This window comes from Anas acuta, chromosome 24, assembly GCF_963932015.1.
Source record: "Anas acuta chromosome 24, bAnaAcu1.1, whole genome shotgun sequence".
Taxonomy (NCBI): Eukaryota; Metazoa; Chordata; class Aves; order Anseriformes; family Anatidae; genus Anas; species Anas acuta.
The window spans coordinates 50165-70058 of NC_089002.1; positions in this window are offsets into that span (position 1 = coordinate 50165).

Consider the following 19894-nt stretch of genomic DNA (forward strand, 5'->3'; position numbering starts at 1 on the left):
GGAGGGTCCAGTTGCATGTGGGGCTGCGTAAAGGCTCCCCTGGGGAGTTCAGATGTACCCAAAGCCTTCCTTTGGGGGCACTTTGGGATGGGCGAATGGGGCTCGTAACACATTTTCTGTGGCCCGAGCTTTCAGTCAACTGCCAGGCGTGCTAGGGCTATATTTAGGCTTGCGGTGAAAGAGTGAACCCGGAGGGTCCAGTTGCATGTGGGGCTGCATAAAGGCTCCCCTGGGGAGTTCACTTGTACCCAATGCCTTCCATTGGGGGCACTTCTGGATGGGTGAATGGGGCTCGTAACACATTTTCTGTGGCCCGAGCTTTCAGTCTTCTGCCATGGTGGCTAGGGGTATATTTAGGGTTGCTCGTAAACAGTGAACAAGGAGGGTCCAGTTGCATGTGGGGCTGCGTAAAGGCTCCCCTGGGGAGTTCACTTGTACCCAAAGCCTTCCTGTGGGGGCACTTTTGGATGGGCGAATTAGGCTTTTAATGCATTTTCTGGGGCCCGAGTTTTCAGTCGTCTGCCATGCGGGCCAGGGTTATATTTAGGGTTGCTGTGAAAGAGCGAATATGGAGGGTCCAGTTGCATGTGGGGCTGCGTTAAGGCTCCCCTGGGGAGTTCAGTTGTACTCAAAGCCTTTCTCTGGGGGCACTTTTGGATGGGCGAATGGTGCTCGTAACACATTTTCTGTGGCCCGAGCAGTCTACTGCCAGGCGTGCTAGGGATATATTTAGGCTTGCGGTGAAAGAGTGAACACGGAGGGTCCAGTTGCATGTGGGGCTGCGTTAAGGCTCCCCTGGGGAGTTCACTTGTACCCAAAGCCTTCCTGTGGGGGCACTTTTGGATGGGCGAATTAGGCTTTTAATGCATTTTCTGGGGCCCGAGTTTTCAGTCGTCTGCCATGCGGGCCAGGGTTATATTTAGGGTTGCTGTGAAAGAGCGAATATGGAGGGTCCAGTTGCATGTGGGGCTGCGTTAAGGCTCCCCTGGGGAGTTCAGTTGTACTCAAAGCCTTTCTCTGGGGGCACTTTTGGATGGGCGAATGGTGCTCGTAACACATTTTCTGTGGCCCGAGCTTTCAGTCTACTGCCAGGCGTGCTAGGGATATATTTAGGCTTGCGGTGAAAGAGTGAACACGGAGGGTCCAGTTGCATGTGGGGCTGCGTTAAGGCTCCCCTGGGGAGTTCACTTGTACCCAAAGCCTTCATCTGGGGGCACTTTTGGATGGGCGAATTAGGCTTTTAACGCATTTTCTCTGGCCCGAGTTTTCAGTCGACTGCCAGGCGGGCCAGGGCTATATTTAGGGTTGCTGTGAAAGAGTGAACCCGGAGGGTCCAGTTGCATGTGGGGCTGCATAAAGGCTCCCCTGGGGAGTTCACTTGTACCCAAAGCCTTCCTTTGGGGGCACTTCTGGATGGGTGAATGGGGCTTGAAACGCTTTTTCTGTGGCCCGAGTTTTCAGTCTTCTGCCATGCTGGCTAGGGTTATATCTAGGTTTGCTGTAAAGAGCGAACACGGACGGTCCAGTTGCATGTGGGGCTGCGTAAAGGCTCCCCTGGGGAGTTCAGATGTACCCAAAGCCTTCCTTTGGGGGCACTTTTGGATGGGTGAATGGGGCTTGAAACGCATTTTCTGGAGCCCGAGTTTTCAGTCTTCTGCCATGGTGGCTAGGGGTATATTTAGGGTTGCTCGTAAACACTGAAAAAGGAGGGTCCAGTTGCATGTGGGGCTGCGTAAAGGCTCCCCTGGGGAGTTCAGTTGTACCCAAAGCCTTCCTCTGGGGGCACTTTGGGATGGTCCAAGGAGAATCGCAACGCGTTTTCTGAGGCCCGCTTTTTCAGTCTTCTCCCATTGCGCCGAGGGCTATATTTAGGCTTGCAGTGAAAGAGTGAACCCGGAGGGTCCAGTTGCATGTGGGGCTGCATAAAGGCTCCCCTGGGGAGTTCAGTTGTACCCAAAGCCTTCCTCTGGGGGCACTTCTGGATGGGTGAATGGGGCTTGAAACGCTTTTTCTGTGGCCCGAGTTTTCAGTTTTCTGCCATGCTGGCTAGTGTTATATTTAGGGTTGCTTGTAAACAGCAAACACGGGGGGTCCACTTGCGTATGGGCCTGCATAAAGGCTCCCCTGGGGAGTTCAGTTGTACCCAAAGCCTTCCTTTGGGGGCTCTTTTGGATGGTCGAATGGGGCTCTTAGCACGTTTTCTGGGGCCTGATTTTTCAGTCGTCTGCCATGCGGGCCAGGGTTATATATAGGGTTGCTGTGAAAGAGCAAATACGGATGATCCAGTTGCATTTGGGGCTTGCATAACGGCTCCCCTCGGGAGTTCACTTGTACCCAAAGCCTTCCTTTGGGGGCACTTCTGGATGGGTGAAAGGGGCTTGAAACGCTTTTTCTGTGGCCCGAGTTTTCAGTCTTCTGCCATGCTGGCTAGGGTTATATTTAGGGGTTGCTGTAAAGAGCGAACACGGAGGGTCCAGTTGCATGTGGGGCTGCGTAAAGGCTCCCCTGGGGAGTTCAGATGTACCCAAAGCCTTCCTTTGGGGGCACTTTTGGATGGGCGAATGGGGCTTGTAACACATTTCCTGTGGCCCGAGCTTTCAGTCGACTGCCAGGCGTGCTAGTGCTATATTTAGGGTTGCGGTGAAAGAGTGAACCCGGAGGGTCCAGTTGCATGTGGGGCTGCATAAAGGCTCCCCTGGGGAGTTCAGTTGTACCCAAAGCCTTCCTTTGGGGGCACTTCTGGATGGGTGAATGGGGCTTGAAACGCATTTTCTGGAGCCCAAGTTTTCAGTCGACTGCCAGGCGGGCCAGGGCTATATTTAGGGTTGCTGTGAAAGAGCGAATACGGAGGGTCCAGTTGGCATTTGGGGCTGCATAACGGCTCCCCTGGGGGAGTTCACTTGTACCCAAAGCCTTCCTTTGGGGGCACTTTTGGATGGTTGAAAGGGGCCTGAAACGCTTTTTCTGTGGCCCGAGTTTTCAGTCTTCTGCCATGCTGGCTAGGGTTATATTTAGGGTTGCTGTAAAGAGCGAACACGGAGGGTCCAGTTGCATGTGGGGCTGCGTAAAGGCTCCCCTGGGGAGTTCAGATGTACCCAAAGCCTTCCTTTGGGGGCACTTTTGGATGGGCGAATGGGGCTTGTAACACATTTCCTGTGGCCCGAGCTTTCAGTCGACTGCCAGGCGTGCTAGTGCTATATTTAGGGTTGCGGTGAAAGAGTGAACCCGGAGGTCCAGTTGCATGTGGGGCTGCATAAAGGCTCCCCTGGGGAGTTCACTTGTACCCAAAGCCTTCCTTTGGGGGCACTTCTGGATGGGTGAATGGGGCTTGAAACGCATTTTCTGGAGCCCAAGTTTTCAGTCGACTGCCAGGCGGGCCAGGGCTATATTTAGGGTTACTGTGAAAGAGTGAACCTGGAGGGTCCAGTTGCATGTGGGGCTGCATAAAGGCTCCCCTGGGGAGTTCAGTTTGTACCCAAAGACTTCCTTTGGGGGCACTTCTGGATGGGTGAATGGGGCTTGAAACGCTTTTTCTGTGGCCCGAGTTTCAGTTTTCTGTCATGCTGGCTAGTGTTATATTAGGGTTGCTGTAAAAGAGCGAACACGGAGGGTCCAGTTGCATGTGGGGCTGCATAAATGCTCCCCTGGGGAGTTCACCTTGTACCCAAAGCCTTCCTCTGGGGGCACTTTTGGATGGTCGAATGGGGCTTGTAGCACGTTTTCTAGGGCCCGATTTTTCAGTCGTCTGCCATGCGGGCCAGGGTTATATTTAGGGTTGCTGTGAAAGAGCGAATACGGAGGGTCCAGTTGCATTTGGGGCTGCATAACGGCTCCCCTGGGGAGTTCAGTTGTACCCAAAGCCTTCCTTTGGTGGCACTTCTGGAAGGGTGAAAGGGGCTTGAAACACATTTTCTGTGGCCCGAGTTTTCAGTCTTCTGCCATGCTGGCTAGGGTTATATTTAGGGTTGCTGTAAAGAGCGAACACGGAGGGTCCAGTTGCATGTGGGGCTGCGTAAAGGCTCCCCTGGGGAGTTCAGATGTACCCAAAGCCTTCCTTTGGGGGCACTTTTGGATGGGCGAATGGGGCTTGTAACACATTACCTGTGGCCCGAGCTTTCAGTCGACTGCCAGGCGTGCTAGGGCTATATTTAGGCTTGCGGTGAAAGAGTGAACACGGAGGGTCCAGTTGCATGTGGGGCTGCATAAAGGCTCCCCTGGGGAGTTCACTTGTACCCAAAGCCTTCCTTTGGGGGCACTTCTGGATGGGTGAATGGGGCTTGAAACGCATTTTCTGGAGCCCAAGTTTTCAGTCTTCTGCCATGGTGGCTAGGGGTATATTTAGGGTTGCTCGTAAACAGTGAACAAGGAGAGTCCAGTTGCATGTGGGGCTGCTTAAAGGCTCCCCTGGGGAGTTCAGTTGTACCCAAAGCCTTCCTCTGGGGGCACTTCTGGATGGGCGAATTAGGCTTTTAACAGTTTTTCTGGGGCCCGAGTTTTCAGTCGACTGCCAGGCGGGCCAGGGTTATATTTAGGTTTGCTGTGAAAGAGCGAATATGGAGGGTCCAGTTGCATGTGGGGCTGCGTAAAGGCTCCCCTGGGGAGTCCAGTTGTACCCAAAGCCTTCCTTTGGGGGCACTTTGGGATGGTCCAAGGGGAATCGCAATGCGTTTTCTGAGGCCCGCTTTTTCAGTCTTCTCCCATTGTGCCGACGGCTATATTTAGGGTTGCTGTGAAAGAGCGAATACGGAAAGTCCAGTTGCATGTGGGGCTGCGTTAAGGCTCCCCTGGGGAGTTCACTTGTACCCAAAGCCTTCCTTTGGGGGCACTTTTGGATGGGCGAATGGGGCTCGTAACACATTTTCTGTGGCCCGAGCTTTCAGTCGACTGCCAGGCGTGCCAGGGCTATATTTAGGCTTGCGGTGAAAGAGTGAACCCGGAGGGTCCAGTTGCATGTGGGGCTGCATAAAGGCTCCCCTGGGGAGTGCAGATGTACCCAAAGCCTTCCTTTGGGGGCACATTTGGATGGGCGACTGGGGCTCGTAACACATTTTCTGTGGCTCGAACTTTCAGTCGACTGCCAGGCGTGCTAGGGCTATATTTAGGCTTGCTGTGAAAGAGTGAACACGGAGGGTCCAGTTGCATGTGGGGCTGCATAAAGGCTCCCCTGGGGAGTTCACTTGTACCCAAAGCCTTCCTTTGGGGGCACTTCTGGATGGGTGAATGGGGCTTGAAACGCATTTTCTGGAGCCCGAGTTTTCAGCCTTCTGCCATTCTGGCTAGGGGTATATTTAGGGTTGCTCGTAAACAGTGAACAAGGAGGGTCCAGTTGCATGTGGGGCTGTGTAAAGGCTCCCCTGGGGAGTTCAGTTGTACCCAAAGCCTTCCTCTGGGGGCACTTTTGGATGGGCGAATTAGGCTTTTAATGCATTTTCTGGGGCCTGAGTTTTCAGTCGACTGCCAGTCGGGCCAGGGCTATATTTAGGGTTGCTGTGAAAGAGCGAATACGGAGGGTCCAGTTGCATGTGGGGCTGCGTTAAGGCTCCCCTGGGGAGTCCAGTTGTACCCAAAGCCTTCCTTTGGGGGCACTTTGGGATGGTCCAAGGGGAATCGCAATGCATTTTCTGAGGCCCGCTTTTTCAGTCTTCTCCCGTTGTGCCGAAGGCTATATTGAGGCTTGCATTGATAGAGTGAACCCGGAGGGTCCAGTTGCATGTGGGGCTGCATAAAGGCTCCCCTGGGGAGTTCAGATGTTCCCAAAGCCTTTTTTGGAGGGCATTTTTGGATGGGCAAATGGGGCTCGTAACACATTTTCTGTGGCTCGAACTTTCAGTCGACTGCCAGGCGTGCTAGGGCTATATTTAGGCTTGCGGTGAAAGAGTGAACCCGGAGGGTCCAGTTGCATGTGGGGCTGCATAAAGGCTCCCCTGGGGAGTTCACTTGTACCCAAAGCCTTCCTTTGGGGGCTCTTCTGGATGGGTGAATGGGGCTTGAAACGCATTTTCTGGAGCCCGAGTTTTCAGTCTTCTGCCATGGTGCCTAGGGGTATATTTAGGGTTGCTCATAAACCTTGAACAAGTAGGGTCCAGTTGCATGTGGGGCTGCATAAAGGGTCCCCTTGGGAATTCCCTTGTACCCAAAGCCTTCCTTTGGGGGCACTTCTGGATGGGCGAAAGGGGCTTGAAACGCTTTTTCTGTGGCCCGAGTTTTCAGTCGACTGCCAGGCGGGCCAGGGCTATATTTAGGGTTGCTGTGAAAGAGCGAATACGGAGGGTCCAGTTGCATGTGGGGCTGCGTTAAGGGTCCCCTGGGGAGTCCAGTTGTACCCAAAGCCTTCCTTTGGGTGCACTTTTGGATGGTCCAAGGGAATCGCAATGCGTTTTCTGAGGCCCGCTTTTTCAGTCTTCTCCCATTGCGCCGAGGGCTATATTTAGGCTTGCGGTGAAAGAGTGAACCCGGAGGGTCCAGTTGCATGTGGGGCTGCGTTAAGGCTCCCCTGGGGAGTTCAATTGTACCCAAAGCCTTCCTTTGGGGGCACTTCTGGATGGGTGAATGGGGCTTGAAACGCATTTTCTGGAGCCCGAGTTTTCAGTCTTCTGACATGGTGGCTAGGGCTATATTCAGTGTTGCTCGTAAACAGTGAACAAGGAGGGTCCAGTTGCATGTGGGGCTGCGTAAAGGCTCCCCTGGGGAGTCCAGTTGTACCCAAAGCCTTCCTTTGGGGGCACTTTTGGATGGGCGAATGGGGCTTGTAACACATTTTCTGTGGCCCGAGCTTTCAGTCGACTGCCAGGCGTGCTAGGGCTATATTTATGCTTGCGGTGAAAGAGTGAACCCGGAGGGTCCAGTTGCATGTGGGGCTGCATAAAGGCTCCCCTGGGGAGTTCAGTTGTACCCAAAGCCTTCCTTTGGGGGCACTTCTGGATGGGTGAATGGGGCTTGAAACGCTTTTTCTGTGGCCCGAGTTTTCAGTTTTCTGTCATGCTGGCTAGTGTTATATTTAGGGTTGCTTGTAAATAGCAAACACGGGGTGTCCAGTTGCGTATGGGCCTGCATAAAGGCTCCCCTGGGGAGTTCACTTGTACCCAAAGCCTTCCTTTGGGGGCACTTTTGGATGGGCAAATGGGGCTTGTAGCACGTTTTCTGGGGCCCGATTTTTCAGTTGTCTGCCATGCGGGCCAGGGTTATATTTAGGGTTGCTGTGAAAGAGCGAATACGGAGGGTCCAGTTGCATGTGGGGCTGCGTAAAGGCTCCCCTGGGGAGTTCAGATGTACCCAAAGCCTTCCTTTGGGTGCACTTCTAGATGGGCGAACTAGGCTTTTAACGCATTTTCTGGGGCCCGAGTTTTCAGTCGACTGCCAGGCGGGCCAGGGCTATATTTAGGGTTGCTGTGAAAGAGTGAACCCTGAGGGTCCAGTTGCATGTGGGGCTGCGTAAAGGCTCCCCTGGGGAGTTCAGATGTACCCAGCGCCTTCCTTTGGGGGCACTTTTGGATGGGCGAATGGGGCTCGTAACACATTTTCTGTGGCTCGAACTTTCAGTCGACTGCCAGGCGTGCTATGGCTATATTTAGGCTTGCGGTGAAAGAGTGAACCAGGAGGGTCCAGTTGCATGTGGGGCTGCATAAAGGCTCCCCTGGGGAGTTCAGTTGTACCCAAAGCCTTCCTTTGGGGGCACTTCTGGATGGGTGAATGGGGCTTGAAACGCTTTTTCTGTTGCCCGAGTTTTCAGTCTTCTGCCATGCTGGCTAGGGTTATATTTAGTGTTGCTGTAAAGAGCGAACACGGAGGGTCCAGTTGCATGTGGGGCTGCATAAAGGCTCCCCTGGGGAGTTCACTTGTACCCAAAGCCTTCCTCTGGGGGCACTTTTGGATGGTCGAATGGGGCTTGTAGCACGTTTTCTAGGGCCCGATTTTTCAGTCGTCTGCCATGCGGGCCAGGGTTATATTTAGGGTTGCTGTGAAAGAGCGAATACGGAGGGTCCAGTTGCATTTGGGGCTGCATAACGGCTCCCCTGGGGAGTTCAGTTGTACCCAAAGCCTTCCTTTGGGGGCACTTCTGGATGGGTGAAAGGGGCTTGAAACACATTTTCTGTGGCCCGAGTTTTCAGTCTTCTGCCATGCTGGCTAGGGTTATATTTAGGGTTGCTGTAAAGAGCGAACACGGAGGGTCCAGTTGCATGTGGGGCTGCGTAAAGGCTCCCCTGGGGAGTTCAGATGTACCCAAAGCCTTCCTTTGGGGGCACTTTTGGATGGGCGAATGGGGCTTGTAACACATTTCCTGTGGCCCGAGCTTTCAGTCGACTGCCAGGCGTGCTAGGGCTATATTTAGGCTTGCGGTGAAAGAGTGAACACGGAGGGTCCAGTTGCATGTGGGGCTGCATAAAGGCTCCCCTGGGGAGTTCACTTGTACCCAAAGCCTTCCTTTGGGGGCACTTCTGGATGGGTGAATGGGGCTTGAAACGCATTTTCTGGAGCCCAAGTTTTCAGTCTTCTGCCATGGTGGCTAGGGGTATATTTAGGGTTGCTCGTAAACAGTGAACAAGGAGGGTCCAGTTGCATGTGGGGCTGCTTAAAGGCTCCCCTGGGGAGTTCAGTTGTACCCAAAGCCTTCCTCTGGGGGCACTTCTGGATGGGCGAATTAGGCTTTTAACAGTTTTTCTGGGGCCCGAGTTTTCAGTCGACTGCCAGGCGGGCCAGGGTTATATTTAGGTTTGCTGTGAAAGAGCGAATATGGAGGGTCCAGTTGCATGTGGGGCTGCGTTAAGGCTCCCCTGGGGAGTCCAGTTGTACCCAAAGCCTTCCTTTGGGTGCACTTTGGGATGGTCCAAGGGGAATCGCAATGCGTTTTCTGAGGCCCGCTTTTTCAGTCTTCTCCCATTGTGCCGACGGCTATATTTAGGGTTGCTGTGAAAGAGCGAATACGGAAAGTCCAGTTGCATGTGGGGCTGCATAAAGGCTCCCCTGGGGAGTTCACTTGTACCCAAAGCCTTCTTTTGGGGGCACTTCTGGATGGGCGAAAGGGGCTTGAAACTCTTTTTCTGTGGCCCAAGTTTTCAGTCTTCTGCCATGCTGCCTACGGTTACATTTATGGTTGCTGTGAAAGAGCGAACACGGAGGGACCAGTTGCATGTGGGGCTGCATAAAGACTCCCCTGGGGAGTTCAGATGTACCCAAAGCCTTCCTTTGGGGGCACTTCTGGATGGGCGAATGGGGCTCGTAACACATTTTCTGTGGCTCGAACTTTCAGTCGACTGCCAGGCGTGCTAGGGCTATATTTAGGCTTGCGTTGAAAGAGTGAACTCGGAGGGTTCAGTTGCATGTGGGGCTGCATAAAGGCTCCCCTGGGGAGTTCACTTGTACCCAAAGCCTTCCTTTGGGGGCACTTCTGGATGGGCGAAAAGGGCTTGAAACGCTTTTTCTGTGGCCCGAGTTTTCAGTCTTCTGCCATGCTGGCTAGGGTTATATTTAGGGTTGCTGTAAAGAGCGAACACGGAGGGTCCAGTTGCATGTGGGGCTGCGTAAAGGCTCCCCTTGGGAGTTCAGATGTACCCAAAGCCTTCCTTTGGGGGCACTTTTGGATGGGCGAATGGGGCTCGTAACACATTTTCTGTGGCCCGAGCTTTCAGTCGACTGCCAGGCGTGCTAGGGCTATATTTAGGCTTGCTGTGAAAGAGTGAACCCGGAGGGTCCAGTTGCATGTGGGGCTGCATAAAGGCTCCCCTGGGGAGTTCACTTGTACCCAAAGCCTTCCTTTGGGGGCACTTCTGGATGGGTGAATGGGGCTTGAAACGCATTTTCTGGAGCCCGAGTTTTCAGCCTTCTGCCATTCTGGCTAGGGGTATATTTAGGGTTGCTCGTAAACAGTGAACAAGGAGGGTCCAGTTGCATGTGGGGCTGTGTAAGGCTCCCTGGGGAGTTCAGTTGTACCCAAGAGCCTTCCACTGGGGGCACTTTTGGATGGGCGAATTAGGCTTTTAATGCATTTTCTGGGGCCTGAGTTTTCAGTCGACTGCCAGTCGGGCCAGGGATATATTTAGGGTTGCTGTGAAAGAGCGAATACGGAGGGTCCAGTTCCATGTGGGGCTGCGTTAAGGCTCCCCTGCGGAGTCCAGTTGTACCCAAAGCCTTCCTTTGGGGGCACTTTGGGGATGGTCCAAGGGGAATCGCAATGCATTTTCTGAGGCCCGCTTTTTCAGTCTTCTCCCGTTGTGCCGAAGGCTATATTGAGGCTTGCATTGATAGGACCGAGTCCGATGCATGTGGGGCTGCAGTGCATGTGGGGCTGCATAAAGGCTCCCCTGGGGAGTTCACTTGTACCCAAAGCCTTCCTTTGGGGGCTCTTCTGGATGGGTGAATGGGGCTTGAAACGCATTTTCTGGAGCCCGAGTTTTCAGTCTTCTGCCATGGTGCCTAGGGGTATATTTAGGGTTGCTCATAAACCGTGAACAAGGAGGGTCCAGTTGCATGTGGGGCTGCATAAAGGGTCCCCTTGGGAATTCCCTTGTACCCAAAGCCTTCCTTTGGGGGCACTTCTGGATGGGCGAAAGGGGCTTGAAACGCTTTTCTGTGGCCCGGTTGCGAGTCGACTGCCAGGCGGGCCAGGGCTATATTTAGGGTTGCTGTGAAAGAGCGAATACGGAGGGTCCAGTTCCATGTGGGGCTGCGTTAAGGCTCCCCTGGGGAGTCCAGTTGTACCCAAAGCCTTCCTTTGGGTGCACTTTTGGATGGTCCAAGGGAATCGCAATGCGTTTTCTGAGGCCCGCTTTTTCAGTCTTCTCCCATTGCGCCGAGGGATATATTTAGGCTTGCGGTGAAAGAGTGAACCCGGAGGGTCCAGTTGCATGTTGGGCTGCGTAAAGGCTCCCCTGGGGAGTTCACTTGTACCCAAAGCCTTCCTTTGGGGGCACTTCTGGATGGGTGAATGGGGCTTGAAACGCATTTTCTGGAGCCCGAGTTTTCAGTCTTCTGACATGGTGGCTAGGGCTATATTCAGGGTTGCTCGTAAACAGTGAACAAGGAGGGTCCAGTTGCATATGGGGCTGCGTAAAGGCTCCCCTGGGGAGTCCAGTTGTACCCAAAGCCTTCCTCTGGGATCACTTTTGGATGGGCGAATTAGGCTTTTAATGCATTTTCTGGGGCCCGAGTTTTCAGTCGACTGCCAGGCGGGCCAGGGTTATATTTAGGGTTGCTGTGAAAGAGTGAAGCCGGAGGGTCCAGTTGCATGTGGGGCTGCATAAAGGCTCCCCTGGGGAGTTCAGTTGTACCCAAAGCCTTCCTTTGGGGGCACTTCTGGATGGGCGAAAGGGGCTTGAAACGCTTTTTCTGTGGCCCGAGTTTTCAGTTTTCTGTCATGCTGGCTAGTGTTATATTTAGGGTTGCTTGTAAACAGCAAACACGGGGGGTCCACTTGCGTATGGGCCTGCATAAAGGCTCCCCTGGGGAGTTCACTTGTACCCAAAGCCTTCCTCTGGGGGCACTTTTGGATGGGCAAATGGGGCTTGTAGCACGTTTTCTGGGGCCCGATTTTTCAGTCGTCTGCCATGCGGGCCAGGGTTATATTAAGGGTTGCTGTGAAAGAGCGAATACGGAGGGTCCAGTTGCATGTGGGGCTGCGTAAAGGCTCCCCTGGGGAGTTCAGATGTACCCAAAGCCTTCCTTTGGGGGCACTTTTGGATGGGCGAACTAGGCTTTTATCGCATTTTCTCGGGCCCGAGTTTTCAGTCGACTGCCAGGCGGGCCAGGGCTATATTTAGGGTTGCTGTGAAAGAGTGAACCCTGAGGGTCCAGTTGCATGTGGGGCTGCATAAAGGCTCCCCTTGGGAGTTCAGTTGTACCCAAAGCCTTCCTTTGGGGGCACTTCTGGATGGGCGAATTAGGCTTTTAACGCATTTTCTGGGGCCCGAGTTTTCAGTCGACTGCCAGGCGGGCCAGGGCTATATTTAGGGTTGCTGTGAAAGAGTGAACCCTGAGGGTCCAGTTGCATGTGGGGCTGCGTAAAGGCTCCCCTGGGGAGTTCAGATGTACCCAGCGCCTTCCTTTGGGGGCACTTTTGGATGGGCGAATGGGGCTCGTAACACATTTTCTGTGGCTCGAACTTTCAGTCGACTGCCAGGCGTGCTATGGCTATATTTAGGCTTGCGGTGAAACAGTGAACCCGGAGGGTCCAGTTGCATGTGGGGCTGCATAAAGGCTCCCCTGGGGAGTTCAGTTGTACCCAATGCCTTCCTTTGGGGGCACTTCTGGATGGGTGAATGGGGCTTGAAACGCATTTTCTGGAGCCCAAGTTTTCTGTCGACTGCCAGGCGGGCCAGGGCTATATTTAGGGTTGCTGTGAAAGAGCGAATACGGAGGGTCCAGTTGCATTTGGGGCTGCATAACGGCTCCCCTGGGGAGTTCACTTGTACCCAAAGCCTTCCTTTGGGGGCACTTCTGGATGGGTGAAAGGGGCCTGAAACGCTTTTTCTGTGGCCCGAGTTTTCAGTCTTCCGCCATGCTGGCTAGGGTTATATTTAGGGTTGCTGTAAAGAGCGAACACGGACGGTCCAGTTGCATGTGGGGCTGCGTAAAGGCTCCCCTGGGGAGTTCAGTTGTACCCAAAGCCTTCCTTTGGGGGCACTTCTGGATGGGTGAATGGGGCTTGAAACGCATTTTCTGGAGCCCGAGTTTTCAGTCTTCTGCCATGGTGGCTAGGGGTATATTTAGGGTTGCTCGTAAACAGTGAACAAGGAGGGTCCAGTTGCATGTGGGGCTGCGTAAAGGCTCCCCTGGGGAGTTCAGTTGTACCCAAAGCCTTCCTCTGGGGGAACTTCTGGATGGGCGAATTAGGCTTTTAACAGTTTTTCTGGGGCCCGAGTTTTCAGTCGACTGCCAGGCGGGCCAGGGCTATATTTAGGGTTGCTGTGAAAGAGCGAATATGGAGGGTCCAGTTGCATGTGGGGCTGCGTTAAGGCTCCCCTGCGGAGTCCAGTTGTACCCAAAGCCTTCCTTTGGGTGCACTTTGGGATGGTCCAAGGGGAATAGCAATGCGTTTTCTGAGGCCCGCTTTTTCAGTCTTCTCCCATTGTGCCGACGGCTATATTTAGGGTTGCTGTGAAAGAGTGAACCCGGAGGGTCCAGTTGCATGTGAGGCTGCATAAAGGCTCCCCTGGGGAGTTCAGTTGTACCCAAAGCCTTCCTTTGGGGGCACTTCTGGATGGGCGAACTAGGCTTTTAACGCATTTTCTCGGGCCCGAGTTTTCAGTCGACTGCCATGCGGGCCAGGGTTATATTTAGGGTTGCTGTGAAAGAGCGAATACGGAAAGTCCAGTTGCATGTGGGGCTGCATAAAGGCTCCCCTGGGGAGTTCACTTGTACCCAAAGCCTTCCTTTGGGGGCACTTCTGGATGGGTGAATGGGGCTTGAAACGCATTTTATGGAGCCCGAGTTTTCAGTCTTCTGCCATGGTGGCTAGGGCTATATTCAGGGTTGCTCGTAAACAGTGAACAAGGAGGGTCCAGTTGCATGTGGGGCTGCGTAAAGGCTCCCCTGGGGAGTCCAGTTGTACCCAAAGCCTTCCTCTGGTGGCACTTTTGGATGGGCGAATTAGGCTTTTAATGCATTTTCTGGGGCCCGAGTTTTCAGTCGACTGCCAGGCGGGCCAGGGTTATATTTAGGGTTGCTGTGAAAGAGTGAAGCCGGAGGGTCCAGTTGCATGTGGGGCTGCATAAAGGCTCCCCTGGGGAGTTCACTTGTACCCAAAGCCTTCCTTTGGGGGCACTTCTGGATGGGCGAAAGGGGCTTGAAACGCTTTTTCTGTGGCCCGAGTTTTCAGTCTTCTGCCATGCTGGCTAGGGTTATATTTAGGGTTGCTGTAAAGAGCGAACACGGAGGGTCCAGTTGCATGTGGGGCTGCATAAAGGCTCCCCTGGGGAGTTCACTTGTACCCAAAGCCTTCCTTTGGGGGCACTTCTGGATGGGCGAAAAGGGCTTGAAACGCTTTTTCTGGGGCCCGAGTTTTCAGTCTTCTGCCATGCTGGCTAGGGTTATATTTAGGGTTGATGTAAAGAGCGAACACGGAGGGTCCAGTTGCATGTGGGGCTGCATAAAGGCTCCCCTGGGAAGTTCAGTTGTACCCAAAGCCTTCCTTTGGGGGCACTTTTGGATGGTCGAATGGGACTTGTAGCACGTTTTCTGGGGCCCGATTTTTCAGTCGTCTGCCATGCGGCCCAGGGTTATATTTAGGGTTGCTCTGAAAGAGCGAATACGGAGGGTCCAGTTGCATGTGGGGCTGCGTTAAGGCTCCCCTGGGGAGTTCAGTTGTACCCAAAGCCTTTCTCTGGGGGCACTTTTGGATGGGCGAATGGGGCTCGTAACACATTTTCTGTGGCCCGAGCTTTCAGTCGACTGCCAGGCGTGCTAGGGCTATATTTAGGCTTGCGGTGAAAGAGTGAACCCGGAGGGTCCAGTTGCATGTGGGGCTGCATAAAGGCTCCCCTTGGGAGTTCACTTGTACCCAAAGCCTTCCTTTGGGGGCACTTCTGGATGGGTGAATGGGGCTTGAAACGCATTTTCTGGAGCCCGAGTTTTCAGTCTTCTGCCATGGTGGCTAGGGGTATATTTAGGGTTGCTCGTAAACAGGGAACAAGGAGGGTCCAGTTGCATGTGGGGCTGCGTAAAGGCTCCCCTGGGGAGTTCAGTTGTACCCAAAGCCTTCCTCTGGGGGCACTTTGGGATGGGCGAATTAGGCTTTTAATGCATTTTCTGGGGCCCGAGTTTTCAGTCGACTGCCAGGCGGGCCAGGGCTATATTTAGGGTTGCTGTGAAAGAGCGAATACGGAGGGTCCAGTTGCATGTGGGGCTGCGTAAAGGCTCCCCTGGGGAGTTCAGATGTACCCAAAGCCTTCCTTTGGGGGCACTTTTGGATGGGCGAACTAGGCTTTTATCGCATTTTCTCGGGCCCGAGTTTTCAGTCGACTGCCAGGCGGGCCAGGGCTATATTTAGGGTTGCTGTGAAAGAGTGAACCCTGAGGGTCCAGTTGCATGTGGGGCTGCGTTAAGGCTCCCCTTGGGAGTTCAGTTGTACCCAAAGCCTTCCTTTGGGGGCAATTCTGGATGGGCGAATTAGGCTTTTAACGCATTTTCTGGGGCCCGAGTTTTCAGTCGACTGCCAGGCGGGCCAGGGCTATATTTAGGGTTGCTGTGAAAGAGTGAACCCTGAGGGTCCAGTTGCATGTGGGGCTGCGTAAAGGCTCCCCTGGGGAGTTCAGATGTACCCAGCGCCTTCCTTTGGGGGCACTTTTGGATGGGCGAATGGGGCTCGTAACACATTTTCTGTGGCTCGAACTTTCAGTCGACTGCCAGGCGTGCTATGGCTATATTTAGGCTTGCGGTGAAACAGTGAACCCGGAGGGTCCAGTTGCATGTGGGGCTGCATAAAGGCTCCCCTGGGGAGTTCACTTGTACCCAAAGCCTTCCTTTGGGGGCACTTCTGGATGGGTGAATGGGGCTCGAAACGCATTTTCTGGAGCCCAAGTTTTCAGTCGACTGCCAGGCGGGCCAGGGCTATATTTAGGGTTGCTGTGAAAGAGTGAACCCGGAGGGTCCAGTTGCATGTGGGGCTGAATAAAGGCTCCCCTGGGGAGTTCAGTTGTACCCAAAGCCTTCCTTTGGGGGCACTTCTGGATGGGTGAATGGGGCTTGAAACGCTTTTTCTGTTGCCCGAGTTTTCAGTCTTCTGCCATGCTGGCTAGGGTTATATTTAGGGTTGCTGTAAAGAGCGAACACGGAGGGTCCAGTTGCATGTGGGGCTGCGTAAAGGCTCCCCTGGGGAGTTCAGATGTACCCAAAGCCTTCCTTTGGGGGCACTTTTGGATGGGCGAATGGGGCTTGTAACACATTTCCTGTGGCCCAAGCTTTCAGTCGACTGCCAGGCGTGCTAGGGCTATATTTAGGCTTGCGGTGAAAGAGTGAACCCGGAGGGTCCAGTTGCATGTGGGGCTGCATAAAGGCTCCCCTGGGGAGTTCAGTTGTACCCAAAGCCTTCCTTTGGGGGCACTTCTGGATGGGTGAATGGGGCTTGAAACGCATTTTCTGGAGCCCGAGTTTTCAGTCTTCTGCCATGGTGGCTAGGGGTATATTTAGGGTTGCTCGTAAACAGTGAACAAGGAGGGTCCAGTTGCATGTGGGGCTGCGTAAAGGCTCCCCTGGGGAGTTCAGTTGTACCCAAAGCCTTCCTCTGGGGGCACTTCTGGATGGGCGAATTAGGCTTTTAACAGTTTTTCTGGGGCCCGAGTTTTCAGTCGACTGCCAGGCGGGCCAGGGTTATATTTAGGGTTGCTGTGAAAGAGCGAATATGGAGGGTCCAGTTGCATGTGGGGCTGCGTTAAGGCTCCCCTGGGGAGTCCAGTTGTACCCAAAGCCTTCCTTTGGGTGCACTTTGGGATGGTCCAAGGAAAATCGCAATGCGTTTTCTGAGGCCCGCTTTTTCAGTCTTCTCCCATTGTGCCGACGGCTATATTTAGGGTTGCTGTGAAAGAGTGAACCCGGAGGGTCCAGTTGCATGTGGGGCTGCATAAAGGCTCCCCTGGGGAGTTCACTTGTACCCAATGCCTTCCTTTGGGGGCACTTCTGGATGAGCAAATTAGGCTTTTAACGCATTTTCTGGGGCCCGAGTTTTCAGTCGACTGCCATGCGGGCCAGGGTTATATTTAGTGTTGCTGTGAAAGAGCGAATACGGAAAGTCCAGTTGCATGTGGGGCTGCATAAAGGCTCCCCTGGGGAGTTCACTTGTACCCAAAGCCTTCCTTTGGGGGCACTTCTGGATGGGCGAAAGGGGCTTGAAACGCTTTTTCTGTGGCCCGAGTTTTCAGTTTTCTGTCATGCTGGCTAGTGTTATATTTAGGGTTGCTTGTAAACAGCAAACACGGGGTGTCCAGTTGCATATGGGCCTGCATAAAGGCTCCCCTGGGGAGTTCACTTGTACCCAAAGCCTTCCTCTGGGGGCACTTTTGGATGGGCAAATGGGGCTTGTAGCACGTTTTCTGGGGCCCGATTTTTCAGTCGTCTGCCATGCGGGCCAGGGTTATATTTAGGGTTGCTGTGAAAGAGCGAATACGGAGGGTCCAGTTGCATGTGGGGCTGCGTAAAGGCTCCCCTGGGGAGTTCAGATGTACCCAAAGCCTTCCTTTGGGGGCACTTTTGGATGGGCGAACTAGGCTTTTATCGCATTTTCTCGGGCCCGAGTTTTCAGTCGACTGCCAGGCGGGCCAGGGCTATATTTAGGGTTGCTGTGAAAGAGTGAACCCTGAGGGTCCAGTTGCATGTGGGGCTTCATAAAGGCTCCCCTGGGGAGTTCAGTTGTACCCAAAGCCTTCCTTTGGGGGCACTTCTGGATGGGCGAATTAGGCTTTTAACGCATTTTCTGGGGCCCGAGTTTTCAGTCGACTGCCAGGCGGGCCAGGGCTATATTTAGGGTTGCTGTGAAAGAGTGAACCCTGAGGGTCCAGTTGCATGTGGGGCTGCGTAAAGGCTCCCCTGGGGAGTTCAGATGTACCCAGCGCCTTCCTTTGGGGGCACTTTTGGATGGGCGAATGGGGCTCGTAACACATTTTCTGTGGCTCGAACTTTCAGTCGACTGCCAGGCGTGCTATGGCTATATTTAGGCTTGCGGTGAAACAGTGAACCCGGAGGGTCCATTTGCATGTGGGGCTGCATAAAGGCTCCCCTGGGGAGTTCACTTGTACCCAAAGCCTTCCTTTGGGGGCACTTCTGGATGGGTGAATGGGGCTTGAAACGCATTTTCTGGAGCCCAAGTTTTCTGTCGACTGCCAGGCGGGCCAGGGCTATATTTAGGGTTGCTGTGAAAGAGCGAATACGGAGGGTCCAGTTGCATTTGGGGCTGCATAACGGCTCCCCTGGGGAGTTCACTTGTACCCAAAGCCTTCCTTTGGGGGCACTTCTGGATGGGTGAAAGGGGCCTGAAACGCTTTTTCTGTGGCCCGAGTTTTCAGTCTTCTGCCATGCTGGCTAGGGTTATATTTAGGGTTCCTGTAAAGAGCGAACACGGAGGGTCCAGTTGCATGTGGGGCTGCGTAAAGGCTCCCCTGGGGAGTTCAGTTGTACCCAAAGCCTTCCTTTGGGGGCACTTCTGGATGGGTGAATGGGGCTTGAAACGCATTTTCTGGAGCCCGAGTTTTCAGTCTTCTGCCATGGTGGCTAGGGGTATATTTAGGGTTGCTCGTAAACAGTGAACAAGGAGGGTCCAGTTGCGTATGGGCCTGCATAAAGGCTCCCCTGGGGAGTTCACTTGTACCCAAAGCCTTCCTCTGGGGGCACTTCTGGATGGGCGAAAGGGTCTTGAAACGTTTTTCTGTGGCCCGAGTTTTCAGTCTTCTGCCATGCTGGCTAGGGTTATATTTAGGGTTGCTGTAAAGAGCGAACACGGAGGGTCCAGTTGCATGTGGGGCTGCGTAAAGGCTCCCCTGGGGAGTTCAGTTGTACCCAAAACCTTCCTTTGGGGGCACTTTTGGATGGGCGAACTAGGCTTTTAACGCATTTTCTGGAGCCCGAGTTTTCAGTCGACTGCCAGGTGGGCCAGGGCTATATTTAGGGTTGCTGTGAAAGAGTGAACCCGGAGGGTCCAGTTGCATGTGGGGCTGCATAAAGGCTCCCCTGGGGAGTTCACTTGTACCCAAAGCCTTCCTTTGGGGGCACTTCTGGATGGGTGAATGGGGCTTGAAACGCTTTTTCTGTGGCCCGAGTTTTCAGTCTTCTGCCATGGTGGCTAGGGATATATTTAGGGTTGCTGTGAAAGAGCGAATACAGAGTGTCCAGTTGCATGTGGGGCTGCATAAAGGCTCCCCTGGGGAGTTCAGTTGTACCCAAAGCCTTCCTTTGGGGGCACTTCTGGATGGGCGAACTAGGCTTTTAACGCATTTTCTCGGGCCCGAGTTTTCAGTCGACTGCCATGCGGGCCAGGGTTATATTTAGGGTTGCTGTGAAAGAGCGAATACGGAAAGTCCAGTTGCATGTGGGGCTGCATAAAGGCTCCCCTGGGGAGTTCACTTGTACCCAAAGCCTTCTTTTGGGGGCACTTCTGGATGGGCGAAAGGGGCTTGAAACTCTTTTTCTGTGGCCCAAGTTTTCAGTCTTCTGCCATGCTGGCTACGGTTACATTTATGGTTGCTGTGAAAGAGCGAACACGGAGGGACCAGTTGCATGTGGGGCTGCATAAAGACTCCCCTGGGGAGTTCAGATGTACCCAAAGCCTTCCTTTGGGGGCACTTCTGGATGGGCGAATGGGGCTCGTAACACATTTTCTGTGGCTCGAACTTTCAGTCGACTGCCAGGCGTGCTAGGGCTATATTTAGGCTTGCTGTGAAAGAGTGAACCCGGAGGGTCCAGTTGCATGTGGGGCTGCATAAAGGCTCCCCTGGGGAGTTCACTTGTACCCAAAGCCTTCCTTTGGGGGCACTTCTGGATGGTCGAATGGGGCTTGAAACGCATTTTCTGGAGCCCGAGTTTTCAGTCTTCTGCCATGGTGGCTAGGGGTATATTTAGGGTTGCTCGTAAACAGTGAACAAGGAGGGTCCAGTTGCATGTGGGACTGCGTAAAGGCTCCCCTGGGGAGTTCAGTTGTACCCAAAGCCTTCCTCTGGGGGCACTTTGGGATGGGCGAATTAGGCTTTTAATGCATTTTCTGGGGCCCGAGTTTTCAGTCGACTGCCAGGCGGGCCAGGGCTATATTTAGGGTTGCTGTGAAAGAGCGAATACGGAGGGTCCAGTTCCATGTGGGGCTGCGTTAAGGCTCCCCTGGGGAGTCCAGTTGTACCCAAAGCCTTCCTTTGGGGGCACTTTGGGATAGTCCAAGGGGAATCGCAATGCATTTTCTGAGGCCCGCTTTTTCAGTCTTCTCCCA